The following is a 10,766-nucleotide window of genomic DNA, read 5'->3' on the forward strand; positions in this document are numbered from 1 at the left end:
TGAAAGGAGGTTGGAGCCAGGTATGGGTTGGTCTCTTCTCCCTGGTAACAAGTGACAGGAGGAGAGGAAATAGTCTCAAATTGCACCAGCAGAGGTTTATGGTGGATATTAGAAGAAACCTCCTCATGAAAAGTCTTCCCAAAACTGGAACAGGCTCCCCAGGGAGGTGTTTGTATCCCCGCCCCTGAAGGTGTTTAAAAGACACATGGATGTGGTGCCGAGGGACATGGTTTAGCACCAGACTTGGCAGAGTTAGATAATGGTTGGACTTGATCTTAAAGGTCTTTCCCAACCAAAGTGATTCTGTGATTCAATGTTGCTAATGGCATTTCAGCAGGCTGCTCCTGCATTCTGCAGAATTCTAACTAGAGGGTCACTAGGTGCAGGAGGAGGCACAGCCTAAGAGAGGCATATTCCAAGGATCTCAAAAAGGCAGGGATGTCTGAAATCTCCTCCTGAGGAATAGAATAGAATAGAATAGAATAGAATAGAATAGAATAGAATAGAATAGAATAGAATAGAATAGAATAGAATAGAATAGACCAGACCAGACCAGACCAGACCAGGTTGGAAGAGACCTTCAAGATCATCGCGTCCAACCTATCACCCAACACCACCTAATCAACTAACCCATGCAACCAAGCACCCTGTCAAGTCTCCTCCTGAACACCTCCAGTGACGGCGACTCCACCACCTCCCCGGGCAGTCCATTCCAATGGGCAATCACTCTCTCTGTGTAAAACTTCCTCCTGACTTCCAGCCTGAACTTCCCCTGGCGCAGCCTGAGACTGTGTCCTCTTGTTCTGGTGCTGGCTGCCTGGGAGAAGAGACCAACCTCTGCCTGTTTACAACCCCCCTTCAGGTAGTTGAAGAGAGCAATAAGGTCACCCCTGATGGCCTTTCTGGTTCTGTCCTCAAGCATGTCACTCCTTGTTTTCTCCAACAATGTGGAGATTATATTTGGCAGGGAGGATGTTGTATTTAATTTATTAGTACAATTAATTAAAGAGTGAGGCTTTAAATCATGAAAGCTTTATAAAACTCTGGTACTACTGTAGGTAATCTCTTTCCAGGTGTCCCAATTTGCTTCAGAGCAGCAATTACAGCAGATATCTATGAGATCTGAGGGGGCAGTTTGGGTCTCACGTCCTTTCTGCTAAGGTTTCCATTTCTCCTATTGCAATCTGATCTTAAGGGAAAGACAAAGACCCCTAAATCCATGTTAAAACCATACTGTTAACTCTAACTGACCTTATTGTTTTAAGCAGTTTTACATTTAACATTTTAATGGGCACCTTTCACCAGCTGCTCTACAGTGAATACTTACTTCATCAGCTAGACCACACTGGAATCCACAGAAGCATCCAGAAAGCCAGTTAAATATGCTGTCTCTCATTTCCAGACAGTCAGAACAAGAGTGAAACATTCTGGGGAAGCCGCATAGCTGACTTAAGGACATTCATCAACGTTAGATGAGTGCATTAGCAGACGTAAAGAACTAGCTAAAGCAGCATGTTGAAGGAGTCATTTAGCTGAGGTGGAGATAAAACCGAAGATAAAGCAACTCATTTGTTACCATGAATAAGGTCCACTCAGTTCTCTAAGTGAAAACATTTAAGGGAAGATCTTAGTAGATGGCATGGCATTGCTTCAGGGTCCAAAAATGCATCTTTCTCATAGTTATTTGCTGTGTCCATCCCAGGGACAGCTCTGCTTCACCCACAGCCAAATGATTTCTGGTGTGCATACCAGGAGGGCCACTCTAAAAGATCCCTCAGAGCAAAGCACTATCTGAAATCTGATGTCACTGATTTTGAGTGTTGCTAAGAATTCAACCACCTTCCCCAATACCAGTGGAAGACTAGGATTTGAAATATCAATCCATAGGTTCTTATTTGGAGCCCATCTATTACAAGTATTGCTACTTTTCCTCTTTTTATCTCATGAATTCTGGGCTGGGAAGATGAATAATTGAAATGCTTTTTTTTCCAGTCAAGTTTTGTTTCCACATTACAGACAATTCATTCTTCTTGTGACCATGATGCACTTCAGTTAAACATCAGGGGACACATTATCATAGAATCATAGAATTGTTAGGGTTGGAAGGGACCTCAAGGATCATCCAGTCCCACCCCCCCCTGCCATGGGCAGGGACACCTCACACTAGATCAGGTTGCTCAGCGCCATGTGCAGCCTGGCCTTGAAAACCTCCAGGAATGGGGCTTCTACCACCTCCCTGGACAACCTGTTCCAGTGTCTCACCAATGTTATGCGTTTTAGCAGCTGCCCCAGTGGCTGTGTAGAAGAGAATAGTTGTATTTACCCATCTAATTCCCTTTGACAGATCAAACCCATTTGATCAAGGAAGCCTATTTCACCAGTTTGTCACACCTACACAAACACAAATCTGTATATCACATATCAAAGGCAGTATCCAACAAAATGGACAATAAATAAAAGTAGAAACAGATACTGTTAGAGTCACCTTTCCACAGCAAAAGCACCTGAGATGAACTCAAGAGACTGGAATTAGCAGAGATGCTGTCTGTGCCTTGGACTGAGATGCTGCAAGTTGCTCCAGGCTGCTGCCAGACTCAAACACTCTGGAGGAGGGAACGACTTCCTAAGCACATTGCAATTCACTTCATGGAAATTCAGCATTTTCCTGGATATGGCCATGCAGCTCGTGCCAGAGGGATTGGTCAGTGAAACTTTATTGATTCTATGATTAAGTTGGTGGGCAACCAAGAACAGGTGTAATAAAATAACTGCTGTAAATACTCACAGTATAACTAAGGTTGGAAGAGACCTCAAGGATCACCGAGTCCAACCTATCACCACAGACCTCATGACTAGACCATGGCACCAAGTGCCACGTCCAATCCCCTCTTCAATGTCTCCAGGGACGGTGACTCCACCACCTCCCTGGGCAGCCCATTCCAATGACGAACAACTCGCTCGGTGAAGAACTTCCTCCTCATCTCGAGTCTAAACCTCCCCTGGCGCAGCTTGAGACTGTTCTACGATTTGTAGAACAGATTCACAGGACCTCCAGATGCAAGCATGTCCTAATTAATAAGTATTTGAGCATTGAAAACCTCCTGAAGAATTTGCCCAGAGCCTGGTGAACATAAGCTTAACTTGAAGTGCAAGTTTTTTATGTGATGTCATTTAGTCTGTGAGATAAATTTACAGGCTCAGTACAGATCTCAAGCACACCAATCGATAGTTCTCAGACCCCACCCACCTTAGACCCCACCCACAATGGTCATAAGAGTCCTGCATGTGGATTTCTTCTACCATATCAGGAAATATTTGGTAGACAAAGTGGCAAGTGATCAGCAAGGGGCTCTGCCATGGAGGAGCAGCTTGACCCGACACCACCTCAGAGAGCCTCACAGCTGCGGGCAGTGCAATGTCAGAGCCTAGCACAGACCCAAATACCACTGTGAGCATGATATCCCAGAACGTGGCATCTAAACCCTGCAGCTACCAAACACACCCTGCTTGAGGCCACAGCTGTCGGTTCTCCGTTGAGACAGAGACAAGGAAAGGAGAGCTGCGAGGAAAACGGCAAGTGTGTTCAGCACAAGTAATAGCCCACATTATATTTAACTTCTAGATAATGGTTCTGCACACTCCAAAGCTTCAGACAGATCCTGTTTGGTGGGGGGGGGGTGAATATGGAGGCTCCCGTTCAGACTCATGTGGCAGGGGTTCTTTCAGTAAGGAGAGAAACATTTCTTTGTGGTAGTCTGTTTGTCTCTGGAGCCTTCTGAAAACCCACTGAACCACAGGGATCCCCTGAGATTACCTGTAGGACTCAAAACCAGCACTATTTGCAGGATGTTTTGGAAGTATGCCTGTGGAGATCTCTTGCTGCAGCTACACCCCTGATGAATAAATGACAACATTCATGTTTCACATCACTCTTTGTACCAGGACACAGCAGATTAACCATACTGGTTAACTCAGACAAATGTACAGATAGTAAAAAATCTGCCATATATTAACTTCCATGTGTTAGAAAAGCTTCCATGGAAAACTTTCATGCAATAGAAATTGATTTAGATGAAAATTTCGCTCCAGAGTTGTCAGGACTTGTCCTAACTGGTCTGTTCCTAGAAGTAATGTCATCACTATTCAGTAGCTTAGAAGAAAACAAAACAATACAAAATAAACAAAACTCCAACCCCCACAAACAAACCAAAGAAACAAACAAAATACACACACACACACACACACTAAAACCCCACAACCATCTTTTTGATGCAGCCAAACTCTTGGCAATACATGCTCAGGCAAAGTGGCTTGAAGAAATACTCTTGAGGTTAGAGTCCTGAGCCCAAAGCAATTGCTTTTCTGTGACCAGTTGAATTGCAGAGTTACTGAGAAGCAGTCTTTCCACCAAACCAGAAAAAGTGTTGAACCAGCACCAGAGAAGGAAGTGGTATGCTGCATGGTAAAATGGCAGTCACTTCACCTTCCTGCACCTTTATTACTTAGGCAGTGGATACTGCGAGCTCTGTGAGTTACAACTTTATGACAGCAGGCAGGGCTGTTTCTCATACACTGCTGACCTTTGAGGATGGTGGAGCTGCTATAAAAGTGCTGCCCCTCTCTTGCACGAAAATGCCAGGAGGAACACAAACTCCTGATGGACAGTAAGTCCAGCCAACCTCCCAAAAAGGACAGTTATCTTTTGCCTGTGGCCATCAGTGGTTACCTACACACATGAGGTTCTCACAGTGATGCATGGAGGCCATTCAGTTGTATCTTCACAGGTTCCTTTATCATGCTGAAAATCTCAATCATTTATGGTCTCCCTAGCAGTCAGTTACCCTCGGAGACTTTCCTGGGATGATATTCCCCGAAATACCTTTGAAACACATTAGTAAGGGGTACTTTGTCTGACTATTATTATTTTATCAATACCACCAGTGGCTTACCTCTCACTTTACTGAAATTACCAAGATGTGGAAGCATCTTCTGAATCTTCCCCATGGCCCAGCCTCTTGCCAGACACTCACACTATTTGTGCATACTTATTCTTGGCATCTGAAAGCTGCCTGAAACAACGTGTGACAGGATTCATCTCACTGTAACTGGAGTACCACTCCACTAAGTCCTGAGCTACTGGCATTTGCTGAAATGGCTGTGGGCTTAAAAACATCATCAGATGCCAGATCCCAGGATGTGGTCAATAAATTATTTACAGCATCTTTTCAGAATCCATTCCTATGTTTTATCCGCAGCCCACACAAGGTTGGCATCACACAGTTCATAAAGAGCATGGCCTTTTGTGAAATTTACTCCATATATTCATCAGAGGAAGAAATCTCATCATTTCAGATGTATTTTTAGGTGGTGACATTTGACTTCAACTTCCTCCAGGCCTGTCCCTCTGCCCTTTTAATGAGTCATAAGTTATTTGTACTGTAATGGGCTTCCTATAGTTACAGTTTAGTTAATTCATTCTGCCCAGAACTTCCTAGAATTGGGAAGAATCAGAAAGAGGTGTAAGGATATGTTTTGACTATAACAGATCCCTTCAAGGTGCACCATCTTCATAGTTTATTTCTCTCTTCTGTTTCCATATTCTTCTCAATGCGACTGAAAAAGATCCAGGCAGTCCTGTGCAAGTTCACAGCAGTTCTCTTTGTAGCTGGTGGCTGTCATCAAATACTGTCCTGGCTTTTCCCACTTAACACATGCCCCATCTCATTTTTACAGTTGTTAGACTCGTTTGATGGCAAAGCTGTCAGTCATATGGATCCTTTCTTACAGCCTCATCAGAATCAGAAAGCCAATTACTTACTTTCCTCCAGCCTAAGTCCAGGGTTTCTCCTTCCACAAGTCTTGCTACAAAGCAGTTACCTCAACTCGTGAATTAATATTGAACAATGAACAACTCATGTACAAGAACACAAGATTTTGTTCCCCAGACCAGATTTTTCTTAACTCTACTGAAGAGCCTTCCTGCATCCATTTATTTGAACTGGTAAATTCTCACTATTATTGACTGTGATTTTATAAGCCAAAAGATTGGTGAATGAGGGCTTTTCACTCAGGGAACACCTTCTTCAGTAGGAGGGTTTTATTCTCTAGTTAATCTTACTTCTGTGTTTCCTGTAGGGATTTCCTCTTTGCTCCTCATGCATTCCCCTTCACAGAATCATAGAATCATAAGGTTGGAAAAGACCTCAAAGATCACAGTATCACCAAGATTGGAAGAGACCTCAAAGATCATCAAGTCCAACCTGTCACCACAGACCTCATGACTACTAAACCATGGCACCAAGTGCCATCACAGCCATTTTGTTTGTTTAGCATCTGCATTTGATCAGATTGGCAATTTAATACCTTCTTCCAAGGCAGATTTGCACTCAAATAGCTATACTAACAATTCTTGCTTCATGTCTCAGGCTCCAAACTATCATTTATGCCCTCTGCTTCTACTGAGCTTCTTTCCAAATGTCTATCTGCTGATTCTGGGCCTTTCCAATCTTTTACTAGAAAAAAATTAGATCAATAAAAATGAACCTTTTTTTCTTTTTTTAACACCATTTTAGGCTGGTCAAGTCTTTTAAAAAAGAAAATCATTACCATTCTTCTAACTTCTTCTTTATGAAGGTTAATGAGCTTTAAGAATCACTGGAATCACTGTGGTTTTCTTTCTCTCATACCATTTGATGCAGACTTCATCATTCTGTGAATCTTCTGAAAGCTGAAAACTTAATCATCTTGTGACAGGCTGTCTGTACCAATTCACATTCAGGACATATCTAGAGCTGATTCATTGTTAAAAGACACATGAAAATGTCACTGTTTTTTCCAATCAATAAACAAGGAACTTTGTTAGTTACCTCTTCTCATGAAGCCCCCGTTACAGTCTCAAGGAAACAGTTCATCTGGATGTAGGCCACAATGTCTATTCAGTCATTGTGCCCTACCAGAACAAAGAATGTTCTTTTTCTGGCTTGTGAAAAACGTGGTTTGCATTGTTTCTGCTGCCAATTACCCTATCCAAAGGGAATGTCTGCTCCTCTGTCAAAGAGCAAAGAATGCTCAAGCAAGTTAAGGAACAAATAAGTAGCACTTTTGTGCATGAAAATGTGCCTCTGCCATTCTGTAGAACTTCTTTCCTCACACTGAGAAATAATTTGGGGCAGTCTTTTAGTCAAAGATATTACACTCAGACACAGAATGAATGGCACAAAAGTCCTGGAATGGAGTGTTCGGTGGAGAGTCATAGACTCAATAAGGTTGGAAAAGACCTCAAAGATCATCAAGTCCAACCTTTCAACCAAGACCTCCTGACTACTAAAACCATGGCTCCAAGTATCGCAGGTCTCAAACTGCTCCTAAGCAGGTGCCAAGCTGCTTCCACACTGTGGGGCTCAGCAGCTCCACTTACCAGCCAGTCCCTGCTCAGGGCAATGCAGACAAGATGGCAACTCTACAACTGCCAGGTGTAAGCAATCCTCAGCTATGAAGCTTGAGTCCCAGAACAAGCAGGAGTGTTATGATTTCTCTTTTCCCTGTTTCAACAGGAAGGAAATCACTCCATCATGTCACTTTTATGCTAAAGAACGACACCAAGTAATTCTGGGTTTTAAACCAAACAGTAAGAACAGATCTCTCAAGACCTGAGAGCACACCCTGGAAAAATACCCATGGATAATGTCCTTCATCTGTAATCTGAAGGTAACAATATACTGTATCATAGAGTCATTCCAGTTGGAAAAGACCTTTAAGATAATCAAGCCCAACCATTATCAAGTCTGGTGCTAAACTATGTCCCTCAGCACCACATCTCTGCCTCTTTTAAACACCTCCAGGACTGAGAATTCAACCACCTCCCTGGGGCACCTGTTCCAGTGTTTGAGACCCCTTTCAATCAAGAAGTTTCTCCTAATTCCCAAACTAAACCTCCCCTGGTGCAACTGGAGGCCATTTCCTCTCACTCCATAGGATTAATGTAACACATAAGAAAGCTCTATCCAAAGTCAAGTAAGGATCAAATTTAGAAGACAAAGAAGAGACAAAAGCAATATTAAAAGAGGAAGTAATATTATTCTGAATTTGGTTTTGTAGAATCATAGAATCAATAAGGTTGAAAAAGACCTCAAAGATCATCAAGTCCAACCTGTCACCCAGGACCTCATGACCACTAAACCATGGCACCAAGTGCCACGTCCAGTCCCGTCTTGAACACCTCCAGGGATGGTGACTCCACCACCTCCCTGGGTAGCCCATTCCAATGGCTAACAACTTTCTCTGTGAATAACTTTCTCCTCACCTCGAGCCTAAACTTTCCCTGGTGCAGTTTGAGACTGTGTCCTCTTGTTCTGGCGCTGGTTGCCTGGTATGCTATGGTCTGTAAGAGCATGGTAAGCAGCCAGCTACATTGTCCTCTTTCTCCCTCTGCGATTTAACTTCCACATGATCTTAAACCAAGGAGACTCAGCTCTGAAACAAATAATTGGTACAAGTTACTTTTGGAGGCTCAAACTTTTGGCTCAATCTTAGCAGCACAAAATTCAAGACACATGACTCAGCAGTGAATCCGATCAGCTCATGGCTTTAGACTATAGCGTCATTAATTCAATCAGGTTCTTACCAGAAGAAAAATGAAAAATAGAGGTACTTATGAGTATTGGACATGATTTGCTTTTCCTTCAAAGGTGTAATTGTTTTAGAGACTGGAAAATACTACAAAGCAGACTCTACACACAGGGCTGTTCCTGATTTTCAAAACTATGTTAAACTGGAAAGAATGAGAAAGAGTTAAACAAGAATCTGATTTGGAGATTTATGAGTTTACACTTTTGAATGATTAGGGAAACATCTGTTTAAGAACTCAAAAAGTTTCCTACAACTGTATGTCTAAATGAATTAGAAGACTAAAATTACATCAATGAAGCATTTGTTTAGTTGACTGAATAAGCAACTCATTGAATTTAAGTTCTAGTTGCACTGAATCTAGCAGTAATTGTCATTTTGGAATGTTCGTTCTTTCCATCTAGTCCAGTAGCATGTCTCCAATACCAGCAGCCCATACCAGAGGCGTCAGAAGAAACTACTTGTACTCTGTTTAAGGTAACACTGGAATAGTCTATTCCTGCCCTCAATGCCCACATACATAAAGCTGTATTAAGAAACAACAAAAGACATTCCATTTCAGCTTTCCCTGGATGTAGAATCATTAAGGTTAGAAAAGACCTCTAAGATAATTAATTCTAACCTCCAACCCAACACTTCCATGGAGTCACCATCACTGGAGGTATTTAGGAAGAGACTAGATGGGGCACTTGGTGCTGTGGTTTAGTTGATTAGATAGTGTTGGATGATAGGTTGGACTCAATGATCTCAAATGTCTTTTCCAATCTGGTTAATTCTATTTTATTCTAGTAGATCAACATGAAGTATTTCATGAACTCCTGTCTCAGTCACCTTAGTATCATAAAAACCCAAAACTCTCCACACCACCACCAAACTCCTGTGACTCCTCCTTAAACAGATGTGTCAGATAGTTGATTGCCCATCAGTTCATTACTTTTAGAATAAAGCACTTTCTTGTCAGAGTATCTTCTCTGAAACCTAGAAGCTCACACTTTGGTTGCAAACCATTATTACTCTTATGAGACACTTACACTATAGTTATTTGTATGGTCAGTTCCTTTCATAATACCCTTAAGCCAATCAAGTATCTTTGAAAAATATCAGACCTTAAGTTAGACCAAATATATTTACAACACATACCTGATAGGTGCTGCAATAACAGAAGCAATTTCACATTCTTCTCTAAACACGAGTTTAGGATGTTATTTCATAAAAAAATAGAAATTGGTGGAGGTGAGAGGTCTCAAGCACAAGCCCTACGAGGGGAGGCTAAGGGAGCTGGGGTTGTTTAGCCTGGAGAAGAGGAGGCTCAGGGGAGACCTGAAGGGAGGTTGTAGCCAAGTGGGGGTTGGTCTCTTCTCCCAGGCAACTAGCACCAGAACAAGAGGACACAGTCTCAAGCTGCACCAGGGGAAGTTTAGGCTTGAGGTGAAGAGAAAGTTCTTCCCAGAAAGAGTAATTAGCCATTGGAATGTGCTGCCCAGGGAGGTGGTGGAGTCACTGTACCTGGAGGTGTTCAAGAGAGGATTGGACGTGGCACTTGGAGCAAACTTTTCCAACCTTACTGATTCTATGATTCTTGACTTAAATCTTGGGAAAGATGTGTCCACAGTTGCTTTCCGCCTTATTGATTGAGAAGATTGCCATCCCGAACACTGCTGTACACAGCTTTGTGAAAAGGATTCTCTCCACACTATAGGTTGTTTCATACTGGTTTTTCAGCTTGATTTTGCCACTGTTTAGCAAATCAAGGAACCCTTTCAGATAAACAAAACGAAAAAACTTACCAAAAATGGTACATTAACCATGCCTCCAATCTGATGTCAATTTTCATCCTTTGAAATCCAGAGGATTGAAAAAAAAAAAAAAAGCACCTGTTCTACTGAAAGCTTCTTGTTTTCAACAAAGGAAAGAGATGGTGACTGGCTATAACACCTAGAACGATGCAATGAATTCTGTGAGAAAAAGCAGCCAGGTCTGCAAGTTTCCAGGCTACACCCAGCTAGGGTTTGTTTTGTTTTGTTTTAATTAATTAAAAATGTTTAAATTAATTAATTTAGAAGTTACACCCATGCTCATGAAGGAAATTCAATTTGGTCTACTTCCCAGTCATAAATCTAAGAAATCTTTCTTTTCTCTTA

Source organism: Melanerpes formicivorus, unplaced genomic scaffold, assembly GCF_026170545.1.
Source record: "Melanerpes formicivorus ecotype bairdi unplaced genomic scaffold, bMelFor1.0.p_v2 SCAF_4, whole genome shotgun sequence".
NCBI lineage: Eukaryota > Metazoa > Chordata > Aves > Piciformes > Picidae > Melanerpes > Melanerpes formicivorus.